The sequence below is a fragment of the Pipra filicauda genome, unplaced genomic scaffold (genome assembly GCF_003945595.2).
Source record: "Pipra filicauda isolate LSUMZ 115617 unplaced genomic scaffold, ASM394559v2 scaffold124_size2119055_pilon, whole genome shotgun sequence".
NCBI classification, from domain to species: domain Eukaryota; kingdom Metazoa; phylum Chordata; class Aves; order Passeriformes; family Pipridae; genus Pipra; species Pipra filicauda.
In genome coordinates this window covers 512,968-530,054 of record NW_024103707.1, presented here as the reverse complement: position 1 = coordinate 530,054, position 17,087 = coordinate 512,968, and the positions used below count along the sequence as shown (strand labels likewise).

Sequence of the window (17,087 nt, the reverse complement as noted above, 5' to 3'; positions counted from 1 at the left end):
TGCAGCCCAGGGAAACTGTTGTTTGTTCGGTGGTTCTGTTTCATGTATTGCAAACCTGAAGATCCAAGCCACAATCTGTGCTTATCTTTACAACTCCAGGGCTGCCACAGTGGTTTTTGAAGATCCTGGGTACAAATCTGTATTGTCTTTTATTTTGATAAAAGCCCACATCATCAAGGATGTGTGCTTGTGCTCAAATTCATCACCCCACCTGTGAACCAGCAATAGCAGAATCCCAGTCTTAATTGTGAATATGGATTTATATGGGACTTTGGAACATTTCAGACGGTCTGAGAGACCACATAGATTGAGTGAATTGCTGGATCAAGACCAAAAACTTCCCAAAAATCCCCAAATGTCAAGAATCTGGAATTCCCTCTCTCTCTGTAGGTCGTGCTCTTAGTTCACTCAATAAATAAAATATTTTAAAAAGAAGAAAAGAGGGGAGAAACAGAGAGAAAGGGAGAAACAGAGAGATTTTCAGCATTATACAGTTGTTTTAAAAATACAGTTTCTTTGTGTTTCATCTCTTTAACCCACATTAGAAGTTAATTTCTGAAGGATGCAAGTGTAGTTATTTTTTCCCATCTGGTATTTTCAGTCACAGTACTTTATCTCTTCCTTCAATTTCTGTGGAAACCCTCTGCACTGACTTTTCAACAATTCAGCCAGACTTCTTGGCAGAACAGCAGTAGAATTTATATATGTGCCTGGATGGTATCCATACCTCCAATTTCCCATTATTCACAGTCTTGCCTCCCAGTTTTTCTACATTTTTCCTATGCAATAACTGTCACACAGAGTTGAAAATTAGAGCTGTCACTCTTACAGTTCTGGTTTATGATGCATCTGGACGTGTCAGTAGAGTTAAATAACACTTTGCCATTTTTCATGTTCTGCTTCTCCCACAATTTAGCTCCACAGCTGTGTCAGAAATGTTTTCTGATGACAATGCTTCTTTTCAAAATTGTGCAGGTGAGCTCAGGAGCTATTTCCTTCTCTCATTCAAATATTTAAGCTAATTTAGCACTACTGACTCAATCTCTTTATTGCTTTGTGTGGGAGTTGTCATCCCTCTGTAAGACTTTGGGTTCTGTGGTTTTAGAGGCACAAAGCTGCAGTCCATAACTTCCACCTTTTTTGTGGCCTTGAACAGAAAATAATCTGCTGTGAATTGCTTGAGCATAAACTTTAAAAGAAAAGGCTCCTGAATATCACCTCGAAATATGTATATCAGATTAATCAGCATCTTCACCGGCTTGTGACTGAGGCAGGGCTGCCTTTCAGTGTGGATAAAGTGGGACCTTCCTGCCGCGACATATATTTTCTGTGATATTTTCTATAGTATTTCCATATTTTTTTCCAGTGAAGGAAAGCAAGAACTGCATCACATGCACCAGAAAGCAGGTGATCTCTGGGCATGCAACCCCGTTAGTCCGTCAAATTTCTGTATCTCATTGTCAGATCAGTCTGTGCAGACCTGCTAAGGCTTCAAACCTTTCCTGAGTGCGCACAGCTCATTGACCTTAAATTAATTACATTGGCAACATATATTGGTTGTTTGGATTCACCACGTTTCCCTGTATTTGGCTTTTATCTCTGGGTTTCTTTGAAATTACCCTAATTGTTCCACTTTTGTCTTTAATAGCCCTTTATTTCAGCGACAACAGGAAGATTGGTTATGGCCTGAAGTTTCATCAGTGGCTGTTCTGCCTGACTCTGTGCTGCTGAGTAAGTCCCAGGTTTGCTTTCACAGGGGCTGAGACATGCTGAGGTGCAGGACAAGACTCGATGCAGTGGCATCGCTCTGTAGAAGGACCCACCAGCAGCAGTGCAGCTCAGCACTGATGTTTGGTATCTGAAGGGCTCAGCTGTATCACTCCTGGCTGAATCCCTTCTGCAAAACATGCATTGTGACCTGGACTTTTGACATCTTCAGGTTTGGTGTCTGGATGCTGCAAATTACCTTGTTTTTTCAGTCTTTTGGAGAGGGGAGGTGGTGAAGAAGGGAGGACAGAAGCCTTGCAGTTACCCAAAGCACCTGGTCAGTGAAGGAGGACAGCAGATGGGGTGGGTTAATCTAGGGAGACTTGGATAGAGAAGACAATACTGGGCTTCAGACACTGGATAGGACTACAGATAAGAAGTCAAAACTGCAATTAGGGAGATTCACCTCAGACATCATGAAAAAAATCAATGCAAGTAAAGTCCTAGAGAGAAAGTGATGGTTGTGCAACACTAGTGCTGGGAATTAAACAAGAAAAACAGCTTAGAGAAGTGGTTGCACAGAGCCCTACAGGTATGGCTGCTTTTGAGGCACAGGTAGGCTTGGAAGCTTCTGTAGGTCCTTCCACTCTAGGTGAGTTCATGCTTCAAATATCTTCAGGTCTTTAGACATGTACAATTCTTTCCTGGTCCCTATAGCCAACCTGTGCCAGATCAGCAGACTTGAACTTCTAAGGGAGGTGTATTTTTTTCACTCTGAGTGTCACATTTTGACAGCCTCCACATGCATATTGCAGAGGTGATAAATGTAACTGTGCTTTTTGTTATAAAAATTATTTTATTTGTTCCCTTCATTACTTTACAACTCCAGAGAGTTAGCAGAGATTTCCTTCATGACTGAAATTCATCCTCAGTCCAGAGCTGCAGGACACAGAGCAGGTGGCATCTAACTTCTCACTTCGAATACCCAGATCCGGAAAGCATATGGTCTTTCTCCATCATTGCCACCTAATCAAAGGCCACTCTGAAGCTACCAGGTAGGATGGAGTATTTTTGGGGGAGCTACCAGCAATCTAAAACCATATTGGTATATGGTTTTCTATGGCTAAGCTTCTGGTTCCTCTGTTCTGCACTGTGTAATGCCTTAAACTTCTCAACAGTTGTATTGTCACTGACAGCACTCTCACCAGAGAAACACTGTTCTGCTCTACCATGAAAGAAGAAGTGACTAGGAACTCTCCTAATGGCATTTCATGTGTTTCAAGTTCTTTGCAAGAAAGAGCATACCTAATTTTAGTTTAAATGGATGTTAATTTGATGTGTGGATTTGAATAACTGAGATAATTCTTGGCTTTTTGACATTAAAATTTATTAAGTGACAAGCGCTTTTTGAATGCTGTTATTTTCTGAAAGGTTCTTTCTCTCTATAGCATCTAATGATAAAGCTCTAATGTGTAAGAGCCCTGAATTTGCAGGAAGTTGCACTGAATGGTCTAATAGGTCATTTTCATCTCTGTTATTATTAATCTATTGTTGCCATGTAAGGCAAAGGTTGCAAAACATTCCTACCTTATCTGAAACAGCTGGCCTTTTTTTGTATGGGCTGGTTATTCATTGAACAATAAATATTCATGGATTTGTCAGGAAAGATACAGGGCATAATTTAACCTGAACAAAATTAAACAGGACAGGCAGCCTTATCCTTCAGCTCATCACAAAGGACTGAACTTGAGTGACAGGCTTGAGCGACAGCCTAAGAATGCCTGACAGTTGCAGAAGTCATCAGATTCTTCAACAGCAATTGTAAAGGCTTCTTACATTTTGTCCTTGAGTCTATTCAGTGTTAAAATCCTATATAGAAGGAGAATGAGTTACTAATGCTGCCATTCCAGAGAAAAATTCAATGCCTCATACTTTTCACTGTTGCTCTTGTCCCCTGTGTTCTCAGAGGTACGGATGGTCAAATGTAGATTTGTCTCTAGAACAGCCTTTACAGCTCAGCCTTTGAAAATATAAAGCATTTGACTGGGTTTCTCAAGAGGAAAACTGCAGTTCCTGTGCCAAGCTGTGGCAGAAGATGCTGGTTCTGTACTTATAGCATATAAAATCAGGGTGGTCAGGCACTGGAACAGATTGCCCAGAGAGGTGGTAGGTGCCCCATCCCTGCAAGTGGTTAAGGTCAGGTTGGACAGGGCTCTGAGAAACCTGATCTGCATGAAGATGTCCCTGCTCATTGCAGGGGGATTGGACTAGGTGACCTTTAAAGGTCCCTTCTAGCCCAAACTATTCTATGACTCTATGAAATATTGCTAAATATTGACCACACATTGCACTGCAGTTGTTGAGGATTTTCTGTTAGAGGATCCTGTACCCGCACTGGCAGTAGGAGCTCAGCAGGTGAATAATAATTCCAGTCCCTGTGTGCACCCTCTCCCGCTCTTACACACACAGATGCATATGCACACTGATAAATTTATTTCCCTCTTGCTGAGGGACTTGCTGCCAACTTTCTCTTCGGCTTGCATCTCTTCCCATGCTGACTTTTGTAATCCTTCCCACTTCTTCCCTGCCCTCTATTCATGTCAGCAAGGCTGATGCCAAAGCTGCTGTCAGACAGCAGATGTAGGAGGGCTCGCCCAAGCAGGTCAGCGTTCCCATTACGGTCCCAAGAGCAGCAGGAAGTTAAATGTTTCACCTAACCTGGTGGAACAGCACAAGTTGTCTTATTAGGACCCAAGTGTTAACTGTGACTCTTAAATATGGGGGATCTGATGGCTACCATTTATCTATTATCCATTATGTCTTATTTAGCTGATATATACTGCGTTGAGTTAGGTGAGCTGCTCTGAGCTCCAGAAGATGATCTCAGGCATTAAGATCTAACCTTCTTGTGGCTTTACCCTCCCAAATGTGTCCTGGTGAAATGCTAGGAAACCAGAGGTGTACCCCATTCTTCAGGCTACAGAACCTCAAAAGAATAAATAATGGCTTGAAAACATAAGTGCAATGGCTTTAAAGCAAATCACATTAAAAATCCTCCTCTAATTTATACCAAGGACAACAGATGTCATTTCAGAGAACTGGTTGAAATGTAGCACTACTTAAATAAAGTATCCACTTCAGTATGTGTGTCTTTCCACGTTTCTGAGCCTAGGAGAAAAATTTATTCTTTTCCTCTGTGGACAGTAGAATCCCTGGAGATATCTTCTCTCAGGACCAAAGGCCTCCACACAGATCAATATTTTATCCTCCTAAAGGCTTTTTAATTTTCCTGAAGGGCCTGCTTCTCTTCTCCAGGAGAGCTGTTTCATCTGCCCACAGAGATTCTTCTTCCCATAGAAAACGTTGTTCTCATCCAGAAAGACCCTGTCTTTCTCCCAGAGGAGCTGATTTTTCTTATCCCTCTTCCAGAAAGCATTATGGTCCTTCCAGAAGTCATGATACATCCTCCAGAAGGCTTCTGTGTCCTCCTGAATAGCCTTTTCTTCCTCCTACAAGGCAGCCTCCCCCTCCCAGATGGACTTTTCTTCTACCTAGAAAGCTTGGATTGCTACCTTGAAGACTCTAATTTTTCCCCAAAACCCTGAATCTGCTCCCAAAAGGTCTTCATTGTGTCCTGAAAAACTGAATCTCCTGAGAGGTTGTCTCAGCCTGCAGCTTCTTGATGAGATCATGCTGGTGGGAGGTTGTAGTGGGTTTCTGTGACTGGGTTTTGGCAGCCAGGGGGCTACAGGGGTGGTTTCTGTTAGAAGCTGCTAGAAGTTTCCCCTGTCTGTTGGAGCCAATGCCAGCCGGCTCCAGGACAGGCTTCCTGCCGTTGGCCAAGGCTGAGCCAATCAGGAGTGATAGTAACGCCTCTGGGATAACGTATTTAAGAACAGAAGGTTGTTGCACAGAAAGAATTCCAGCCAGGGAAGAGCAGAGTGAGAACATGGGAACAACAAAGTAGACACCAAGGTCAGTGCAGGAGGAGCAGGAGACGCTCCAGGTGCCAGAGCTGTGGCCCCTGCAGCCCGTGGTGCAGACCATGGTGGAGCAGCTGTGCCCCTGCAGCCCATGGAGGATCATTGGGGTGCAGAGACCCACCTGCAGCCCATGGAGGAGCCCACGCTGGAGCAGGTGGATATCTGAAGGAGGCTGTGACCCCGTGGGAGGCCCAGGCTGGAGCAGGGTCTTGCCAGGGGCCTGCAGCCCACAGAGAAAGGAGCCCATGCCAGAGCAGGCTTTTCCTGGGAAGGACTTGTGGCCCCTGTGGGGGACCCACACTGGTACAGTTTATTTGTGAAGGACTGCACCACATGGAGGAGTGACCCACGGGACAGCAGTTTGTGAAGAACTGTTGCCCGAGGGATGGACTCACGCTGGAGAGGTCCATCAAGGACTGTCTCCCGTGGGACAGACCCCATGGGAGCAGGGGAAGGACTCCTCTCCCTGAGCAGCGGCAGAAACAACAACTGACCGTAACCCCCACTTCCCGTCCCCCCGCACCGCTGGCGGGGTACGAGGGAGAACATGAAAAGAAAGAGGATAGGGGGAAGGTGTTTTCAAGATTATTTTACTTCTCACTCTTTTGTTCTGATCCTGTTAGTAATAAATTTAAGTAATATCCCCACTGTGAGTCTGTTTTGCCTGTGAAGAAGATCAGTAACTCACCTCTCCCAGCTCTTATCTCTACTCATGGACCCTTAGCTGTTTTTTTTTCTCTCCTCTGTCCAGTTGCAGAGGGGAGAGAGAGAGTGGCTTTAGTGAGTACCTGTCATCTGGCCAGGGTCAACCCGCTGCAGAGGTGCAGTCAGGAGTGCAGGACACCAGCTCGCAACTGCAGCTTTGGTTCACTGCTCATTAGTGATAGATTGGCAGAGACCCAGCCCAGCTCCTCTACTCATATCCTGGGGCTTGACAGAGAGGAGAATGATGGGTGTCAGTGATGATATCCCAATGCATACCAGGACACAGGGCACCCAGGTGTGTGCGTGAGTCCCACCTCAAAGTCTGTCTCTAATTTACGTGGCTTAAGTTCACTTTGGCTCAGACAAAAGCAGGAAATTATTTTGCTTTTATGAGACTTCCACCTCCTGAACATGCATCAAGTGATACAAATAAAAGTTTGAGAGCCTTTTCTCATATAGTACAGTAAAAATATTGCCACTTGTTCTTTTACTGTGCTCCTGAGGCGGGCTTATAAAGATGTAGGGTAATTAGAGTACATTTTTCAATTAGAACGTCATTATTATCTCACAGAAAATTTCTAAATTATATCATTTTGTTCCACAAGCCTGCAAACACTCTCGGTTGTCATCAAAATAGTTTTCTGCAGACATCTCTAAGAGTGCAGAACTAATGGCTAACAAGTCAGAAGCTGGTGTAGATCCGTTTCAAATCAATTTGAAAAAAAATATTTCTTTACTTGTTGAGACTCTCGTTATTCTTCTCTGTTACCATCTATTACCATCAAAAAATTAAATCTCCAAAGATATCCAGCAATTGTGGTCATGCTACTAGAAAACTTAGCATTTTTAAAACTCTATAGCAGAGATACAACACTTAGAGAAGTGCAGTCCTTATGACAGCTGAGTCTCTGATGCCCAGTGGTGACTGTGATCCATTGTTCACCTACAGTGACAGAATTTCACAAAGTTTGGAACCATTAGCTGAAAGTCCGGTGATGCTGGGTGGAGCTGGAAGGAGTCACTGGGCTGCTGGCAGAGTATGAGCCATAACTGGTACTTTCCTTCATTTTCATGCTGGTTGCTTCTCAAGCATAATAAAACCCATCCAAAGGTTTTACTACCCACGCTAGCTCCCCTCCTGGCTTAGGGAAACCATCTGGAAGACATGTATAGTACTTACACTAAATGTTAGACACATTCTCAGATTATGTCATTACAGTTCTATGACTAAATTTGTCAGCCAGTGTAAGTGCTACTGTACCTTGTGTTATTTGAAACAAAACAATTGATGGAGCTAAAGCTGAGCACGGATACAGCCAAGACTAGATGGTTTTCAAAACAAAATCTGTGATCGTAAATCTACCTGAAAGCTTGCTTTAGAAGAGTATCCTGACTTTTTTAAATGGGTTGGTCTCACCAAAGGTGTTTGGAAGAAGTGATGGATAAGTGGGTTAGAAAATCAGGTCTGTCTTTAGAGTAGGTATTTTAAACTGGATTTGCATTCCTAGTCTTTGAAATTTTGGTCATTTGAACACCTTCTCTGTGTAAGTGCCAAATATTTTAATTATATGCCTTGTAAATACATTTAGTGCAACTCAGTCCCTCATCCTACAGGATGTGAGAGGCACTTTACTGAGAGAAGTTGTGTCTATTTTTCTATTGAAATTGTATTAAAATTTAGAGATGGCTGTTTTGGTTTGGTTTGGTTGTAGAATCTTTCACGGAGTTACAGCAACCTCTCTGTGAGACCTTGAGCCAAACTCATCTCAGTGATCCAGCTTCTTTGATGACAAAATCAATCATCCGGCCAGAAACTGAGGACAGGAATGAAGAATGAGATGTTTCAAGAGGACTGTAGTAGAAATCAGGATTAAAAAGCATCATGATTTCTGGGAGATAACCCTTGGAAATCTGTTCCAGCTTCTTCTGTTTCAAGGCTTTTTCAGACCTTCAAATGTCCCAGTACTTGAGCGAGAAGCAGCTTTCACCAAAATACTTTTTCCTGTGGGATGTCTCTGATGTTTTCCTCATCTGAAGTTCAGAAAATACTTGTTTTACATGGGAATAGTTCAGACAGGTATAATCCTGTTCATTAAGAAAGTCTTGCTTCCTGGGCCAGCCTCTTGTTATTCTTCTTCCCAAGTGAGGTATTTACCTCTTTGCAAATGGATTGCCTTTCATTGTGGTAAGGTTTTTCCTTCTTCTCTCAATTTGCTTCTTCCCTTCCTCCAGGAGCTGTTTCTTCTTTCCAGAATGATTTCATGTTCCCATTATAACTCCCTGTTTGACACTATAGCTGGAAAACACCAATGATGGGAAGAATACTGTTACTCAAATACTTTTTGAATTTTTAGCAAAACATTGTTTTCCTATACAAGAGGTTTTGGTGATGCAAACGCAGCAAACAGCACAATAAACACTGTGTGTGGCAGTGACATGGTAAAAACTTTGGGTATAAATTTTTTATATTTGAGCTCCTGCCATTAATTTGTAAAGTTGCAGCAGCAGGATATATTATTTCTTTCCCTTCTGGTTTTCTTCAATAATTTCTTTCTTCCTCACAAAATAAATTCTGTTACCAAACAGGACAGAAAGGGCCTTTCAGCTTTTAACTCTTCATTCTTTCCCATTTCAACACAAATTTTGTGGTAATGTGCGATGAATTTCACTCAAAAGTGCTTTCAACATCACTGCTAACAGTAACAAACTTCCTGGGAAGGACTAGATGGATAAAACTTTGCTCTCTGGCACATCGGTAAAAAACCTCTATCATAAGGAAAGCTCTCAACAGCCTTTGTTGGGAGGAAAGTATAACAGGAACTTGGATATTTGGATGGATTCTATGTATGGATGAGCATTTCTAGAACCATTTTCACCTCTTGAATCCCACCACAGACCCACTGGCTGTATAGAGCAGATCTCCACTGGCCTCAAGGACAGCTAAGAGGACATCTCAACAGCAACATTTCCATGTCTGCAATTTGGACCTGATTCCCAGGCAGGAGTCCAGTAGAAGTGGACTTGAGTGCATGCCATATCTAGATCATTAGATGCCACCCATTTGATGGCAACACTTACCTTTGTATGTGCACACGTGTGTATGTCTTCATTTGCTGCTTCATTTCTCCCAGAAAGGAGTCTGTGCAGGGAGGAAAGGCTTTGCTTTTTGGTGACTCTGCCACTTCCACTACATACCAATGGGCAGGAACTTCAAAGTGGGTGGGTGACAGCTCTACATCAGTGATCCTTCATCTATCACTAAAATAGTAGCAATCACTTTCTGACCAATGTATGTACCTGTTCGAAAGATTTCCTCACCTGTCCAAAGGCTTTAATTTCTGCCCATGATGAGCTAAATCATTCAAGGAGGCATCTGTGTTCCTGGTAAAGTTTCTGTGCACAGGAGGGACCATCTGTTGTTGCTGCAAGTGCTCTTGCAGCAAAGGTATCCTTGGACCTGAGAAGGAGGTATTTTTAGAGAGAAAACAAGATGGCAGGAGATACAAAATCCCAAAATACGTTCATTGACTTTAGGCAAAGCCCTGCATATGCCATATATACCACATGTTTTGTGAAATGAACTTCAGGTACTTTCCAGTAGTTAAACAAGCCAACTTTTAGTTACAACTCCATTTAGTAAGACTCAGCTTTAGCAAAAGACCTCTTGAGTTCTCAGGTTCAGTGACCTTCCCTCACAGATGCTTCATCACATCATCACCTTACAAAAGCAGTAATATGATGGAGAGAGGCCTTTCCATGGCAGCCTTCTGACCACTGCACATAACCCTCCTCACACTGTACAGCCACACATCTCCAAAAATAATGAGAAATTGTCTAAACAAACCTATCCCAAACACATCAATACCAGAAAAAGACCCAAAAAACCCCAAAAAACCCCACCAAACATCAAGCCCCAAAATAAGACCTTCAGTTGGTTAATTTAATGAATTTAAACTCAGAGCAACTATAGATGATCTGAAGTTTCAGACCAGTTTGTTTCAGACCAGATGAAGAGCCTATGCAACTTGTAGTCCTCTCAGCCTAAAAAAAGACATTTTCTATAGGCAGTGAGAAGCTGTTTCTGACCCTTGCTGCTCTGATGGTTAGAAATCAGCTCCTATTTAATGGCCCATTTATACTCACTTGTTCTAAATATTTTTTATTATTATTTTGTATAAGCAATCCTTTATCCTATATTTACAAAGATTAAGTCTATACCCTTAGCCTTTGTCTTAGTAGGCTAAGCTAGCTGAACCCTGTAGATTCATCTGAAAAAGCAGATTCTCCACACCTCTGTCTTTTTTAATGGCTTTTCTCTTTTTTTTAATTTATTTATTTCCTTTTTAAATTTTTTGTTTGTTTTTTAATTTCTTCTTCTCTACTGTTGTTTTAATTTTTAACAAAAATATGTTACAATTTTTAGCAAATATGAATATTGGCATTTTCCTAAATGATTAAAGTTGACAGTGTCAATTAAAATGACTCATCATATGTTTTTATTATTATTATTCATTAATTAATCCACAGTGGTCCCACCAGCCTTGGCACTCAGGCTGCATGTTACTTGTACAAAATGGGACAGTGACGACCCTGGAGAATATAGCCAAAACAGACTAAACAAACATTCAGTAGAGGGGGGAAAAGTGCATTATCACCTCTATGTCACGGCTCAAAACCAAATATCAGTTAAGTACCTTAACAGCTATTAAATGACCACGCAAGACGGACAGCAAAACCTTTGGTGCATTAAGGAAAAAATTAATAGATATTACATCTCCTGTGGATCCGATGTTCTTGAATAGCAGATTTACCAGGAAAAGGATGGGCAAACTTCCCTGGAAATAAAGGCTGCAAGTAACCTAAAGTTATCAGGGAACTTGTGAATGTCTTCCAATGCAGTTGTTTGACTCAAACACCTCAAAGGGGAACACACAGAATGGTAAGATTTAAAACAAAAAAAACTACCCTTTTCCTGTGTTTTAGGTTGAGGTACCTACATATAGGTACTTGTTACACAGAGGCAGGGTTTGAGCCAAGCAGATTCCAAAAAGAACACAGAGCACTCCATGAGACACAGTCTTGAGGAGAGCTCTGTGGCAGGCTCTGCTCTGACAGCACTAAGTCTCATGCTGCCTCTGTGAGTCTTACTGCTCATTTCAGTCAGAGGACTTAGTGAAATGCTGCCTCAAGGAGAACACAAGACACCTTCTGAATGGTGTTGCCATCTGGTGTGCTCAACAGGACATGGTGCCTCCCCCAAGGGCTGTGCTGGAGGCACTTGGAGCACACTCAATGTGCAAGGGAGCAGGATAGTTTCAACATCATCCCCACTTTTGAGAGGAGTCTCATTTGGGACATGCTAATGTTGTGCAGCTCACCAGCCAGATTCTGGGAACTTGCTAGTGTATCTACATGCCATATACCTCCACGCCTCCTGCTTGGACACCTTGTCCACCCCTGTTTCTGTCCAGAGTCAGTCCTTGAGCACAGTGCCATCTGGTGAAACACCCGTGCAGCCCAAAGAAACAACCTCACCTCTCACTCACAAACTGCTTTGGACAGTGAAATCTAAAACTGAGCTTAAATCCCAGCACACCTCTGAAACATAATTTCATCATGAGAAGCAAAGATAGGCCTGTAATTTCACAAAAAATGGCTCATTTGCATGAGTGAGTTTGTTTGTTCAGATATCAGCCAGAGGCTTGATTTCCTATAACCTCAAGATAGGCTCCTAACCTAGCCTTCATCCACTGCAACTAGGTCTAAAATTGAGTCCTTTGGAACCTGAAGCCCAGGATACGGAGAGTTTTTGAACAGACCCAAAGGAACCCCACAACATTAGATTTGTTATGCTGTGACAATGCTGCATTAGCTGCCTGGAGAGCTTCTTCCACAAAACTCCCCTTTGTGGAGGAAAATCTTGGGGTCCCCAGGGAATTTCCTTTGGCTCTTGCTTAAATAGAAACTGGCCTGGAAGGAAATGTCACTGTTAAAGAAAGTAATTTCTTTACAAAGCTCTTAGGGTCTGCTCTAGGTGCCGCCTTCTGCAACCATGAGAAGATGCTCTGTGCCTGGAAACACATGGCTGTGAGAAGTCATGGCTGTGAGCTGGTTGTCACTGAAAGACCTTTCTCACAAGCATCCCATGAGCACAAACACCCACCTTGGATCTCTCAGCTGCAGCCTGAGACCAAGCCTTGTGGGCAGACAATGATGATCAGGAGTCAGGGGGGTGATTCCTAGTCTATGGGACTTGGAAGGGTCCCATTTTATCTCCCAGTAATCTCAGAGATTTTAATGCATTACCCAAATATACACATGTCCAGATGCAGAGTGGGGAGGGTTGTGCAGGGAGTTCCAGTATACCACCCCCTCTCCTGCTCCCAACACAACCCTACAGAAGAAGAAAACAAACTTAACCAACTCCTGTCTTTCCCATCTGCACAGACCACAGGGGTGACTTTGGGATAACTAAACGAGGCTGTCAGAGATACGGACATCTACACATGACACTGGTGTCCAGCCCCACATGACAGTGCAGATGAAACCATAGATAAATATAGGCTTCTAGAACTGTTTGAGGTGCCCTCAATTATCCATCTATCCAGGGCTGGCAGATATGAGACATTGTGGGCCAGGCGGGATATGTAGAGCAGTCCAAGTGGGATGCTTTTGGTCAACTACATCAAGTCATCACTCTCCACAGACCCTAATGGAAGTTCTCAGTTAGACACCTCTATTTGACTGTCAGTTGATCCATTAGTGAGAGTGAACAAAGTCCTGTTTTTCAGTTCAGCTGCATAGCAGTCTTCTTTCTTTCTCTTTTTTTTTCTTTTTTTTTCTTTTTTTTCCCCAAAAATCACAGAATCAGGCAACTCCAATGAAGACTCTTCACTCCACACATGTCGATATTGCATCGAACTCCATCCTAACTCATTTGTGTGTTCTGTGGTATTCTTGCTTTTTCTCATTATCATTGACCATAGTTACTCTACAGTAAACATATGGTTCTGTTTTCTATGAGTAGAAGGCTCCAAGTAGGAATTGTGGTCCCCCCTTTTTGAAGGTTAAAATTTTCAATTCTGTTGACCAGATACTGTGTCAAGTATCGTTTACTATCCTCCCGCTGAGGAGGACAAATGCACTGACAGGTGGTAAAAGGCATATTTTAGGAGAGAGAAAATGAAATAAAAAAAGAAAACCACACAATGTTATCTTCTGTGGTCAATGAAACAGCACTTTTTATTATGGCTGTATGCAATGGGAATATTAAGTCTGATATGCAGAAATGCAAATTAAACTGCTGATTTAGATTGTTATATTTCATGCATAGTAACTCTAGAGGCTTTTTTTTTCTATTGTATGTAAAATCTGTATGAGTTATTAGCCTTTTTTTGTCAACTGTATTTTATAAGTGAGAGGTTTATTCCTGTTGTTATATTAAAGGAGGCATTTTGCTGCCAGGAGAGTTTAGCATTTTATTCAGCTGAGGTAACTCTCTCTTATACTCTAGTATGAAGCACAATTAAGACAGAAATGTTCAGTAGCTTTATTATGCCCTTGTGTGAGGAGCTAATCTTTTTTTCTCCCCACTTCATTTTTCAGGGATTCCCAAAGGATTTTGCAAACCCTACACATTTGTCTAGCACACTCTGTAGTAGCATAAACAGAGAATACATGGACCTCAATGGGGGCTTTGGCTTTTATACTTTTAGTAATTCCACTTTCTCTTATTGTAAGTTTCAAGAGCACTGGAATTTCTCAGTTAATATTCTGGGCTTGTGGGTAAATTTTGCTCACAATAATTTGGACATTTTGTTACTTTGGTGGGTAAGCAGGGGAAAAGAGGATTGGATTTTTTTAAAGAAATGTATTTATTATTTCAAGGAAAATTTTCTTTACACAGAACAACACACAGGTTGACCTCCTGAATTAGCAGTGGAAGACAATCTCTGAAGAATACCATTCAATAAAAATTAAATAAAGCTTGTTTCCCCCCCTATAGGAAATCAGCAAACATTCCTAAAGAAGTAATTTCATTTTCAAACACTAGTGTTTTGCTTTAGCCTGGCTTCCTATGGAAACATATCACGTGTATTCATTGCTTTTGGTTCTGCTGTCTGGTTGTTGCCTCTAATAACTTGTGTATCTATTTGTTCATTTTGACTGAATTTGATAGAGTAATTGGAGGCTCAGAGGTACAAGTAAACGAGGTGAGGACATCTGGCCCATTACTCTGCCTTGGATGGACAATGGCTATGGACCCAGGGAACAACTCCTATTACTTTCCCAGGATTATCCTCCAGCATCTGGGGCTGGAAGCTCACAGGTGTCCCAAGCCACAGCTGATGCCTTTGTATCTTGTAATCTTTCCTACAGAAGCAAGGAAAATCTCATCCTATTCTGCTTGTGTGATGAATATTTGAAGTACAAAATGAGACCTTCTAAATAACCTGACTAAATGAAAGCTGCACCATGAGCACTTATCCTGTACTAGACTTTAATAAAGTTATTCTCCCCATAGGTTATCCAGTACAGTTTGCCTTTTGTCTCTCTATTCCTTAGGCCTTGATTACATTATGATAAATTATCCTGAGTAAGGAGAAGCATGAAGCAGACAGTCTAATATTTTCTCATTTTCTATCTTACCTCTTGGGCATTGCCAAGTAAACTGCCATGGAGTCTGGCACATAAACATCCTTTCCCCAAGACAGTCTTGTGGGAAGAAGCCATGGAACTGAAACATCCACAACAGCAGGCTTCACCTGGCTCTGTAATTTATTGTGATAGCCACACAAAGCATTGTCTCAGTGATGCATGTGAGAGGAAAGGACCTGGTCTCAACTTGTGTGTATTGGTAGGCTAAAGTTTTTCACAGTATCTGCCCTGCGCTGAGCTCTGCAGCCTCGAGACCATTCCAGGGGATGGAGATGGTCGTCTCCTTGCTCTCAGAGCCCACGGGACTTTGGACTGGGCACACAGTGACTTGCTGCACTGATAGCACTTCTAGTCCCATTATCTTCCTAAAGATGCCTAAAATTTTCCTTCAGAAACACCAGAATCAAGAAGTTTAATGGTAGTTTAAAGTGTCACTGTCAACATCGCCTGCACTTGCCACAGAAACTCTTTGTCCCTGTTATTTTTTGCCATGATCTTCTTGTAATGATTGAATGTTATAATTTCTGGGATCCCTACAGGCAGCCATTAAAATGCTGGTAAGTTGGTATTTATGATTGGTTTCTGCTGCACAAGCAGAGTATTTCTCAGCAGATAAGTACATATTTTTTGCCTTGAACAGCGGAAGAAATGAAATATACACTGAATTCCTTTCCCATGGGCTGTTTATATTTCAATATACAAGGATAATTTATACAAGAAAATATAACATTCCTGATTGCAGCATTTAAGAAAACAGTCAAACTCTTCCAATTTGAAAAGAACAAAATAATGTAGAAATGATTTTGACTTCTGAGTCATCAAGTTAGGAGAAGGCCCTGTGGCGAAAGTGCTCATCCTATATGGAGGGGGAAAAATAAGCTGAAAATAAACACAAACCGGAAAGGAAAGACAGCATCTCTGCATAGCCCTTTCCCTCTCCACACTAACGATTCTCCTAGCCAGGAAAATCCATGGAGAGGTGCAACAGCTTCCAAAAAGGCACCTGGTGAAAGATTCCCGAATACATGTTATGTGGGCATGTAAAAGTCCCTTTTGATCTGAGAGGGGGCTATGTTTGAGGAGAGCATGTTCTGGCTTGTGCTTTTGGTGGCAGTGCTGCAGAGTCCCTTTGCTCAGCTCAGCCCAGGACTTCAGCAGTCACAAGGATATCAGCACACTAACTGGAAGGCCACAGCTTAGAATGTGTAACCCTGTGGCATCACTTCATCAGGCACAGGTAACCCAACACTTGCCTTAGAATTTTGTTGAGGGTGAGAAAAAGCACATCAAAAGAGGGTAGTGATACTGGAGATAACTGAACTCCTTGTTAATGTCTCATGCCAGGCACTGGCCTGGGAACACCCATGGGAAGAGCAGCTTTCTCTGCTGGAAGAAGGAGCTTTATTACACCGTAGGAAAGAAGAACTAGAAGTACAGAAAGCCAAGCTGTCCAGTTTGGCCATTCAGTCAGCGTGTCTCAGTCTGTTCCTGCTGTGTCTCCTCCAGCACCAGTGGAGAGCACCACAGTCTTCAGAAGTGTCTCCTTGCTATCTTCATTGACTATACAGAGGAGCTGGGGTCCCTCTTTAAGTGCTCAAATAAAGCCTTCCTTCAGTGCAATGGAAAATCATACTCTCACCTTTTGCTGCACTGCCAAACTTCGTCAACCAAAATTTTCCAGGTTTTCAGCCTTGGAACTGAAGACACACCAGCAAAATTCATCTTTTTCTCTCTGAAATTATCTTGCTTTATAGCTGCAGATTCAGTTTTAGTTGCGATTGTACCTCATTTTGCTTTTGCTGCTACCCCACATTCTGCATCTAACACTTCCTAGGAGTTGCTGCTACCTCTTCACATGGAGCTGACAGTTCATGAAAGTGCCAAGTTGTAGGTTTGGGAGGCTGGACCTCTTTTTTGATCCATTGCTTTCAGTGTTGATACTTCTCACCATTTTATCAAAAAGATCTAACAATATTTGGTGGTCTTTCCACAGTGCTATGACCTGCAGTGGGTCTCCTTGAGCCACACAAGTCT

The 17,087-nt window shown here is 42.2% G+C and overlaps 1 long non-coding RNA gene across 1 annotated transcript; it reads right to left on the bottom strand.

Moving 5' to 3' along the window:
- Positions 1 to 6,766: 6,766 nt before the first annotated feature.
- LOC120324799 lies at positions 6,767 to 9,851 on the bottom strand. Its single transcript, XR_005566397.1, has 2 exons — positions 9,714 to 9,851; positions 6,767 to 8,691 (listed from the first exon to the last, which is right to left on the bottom strand). It is a non-coding gene; the product is annotated as an uncharacterized LOC120324799 (long non-coding RNA).
- Between the last annotated feature and the right edge of the window lie 7,236 nt (positions 9,852 to 17,087).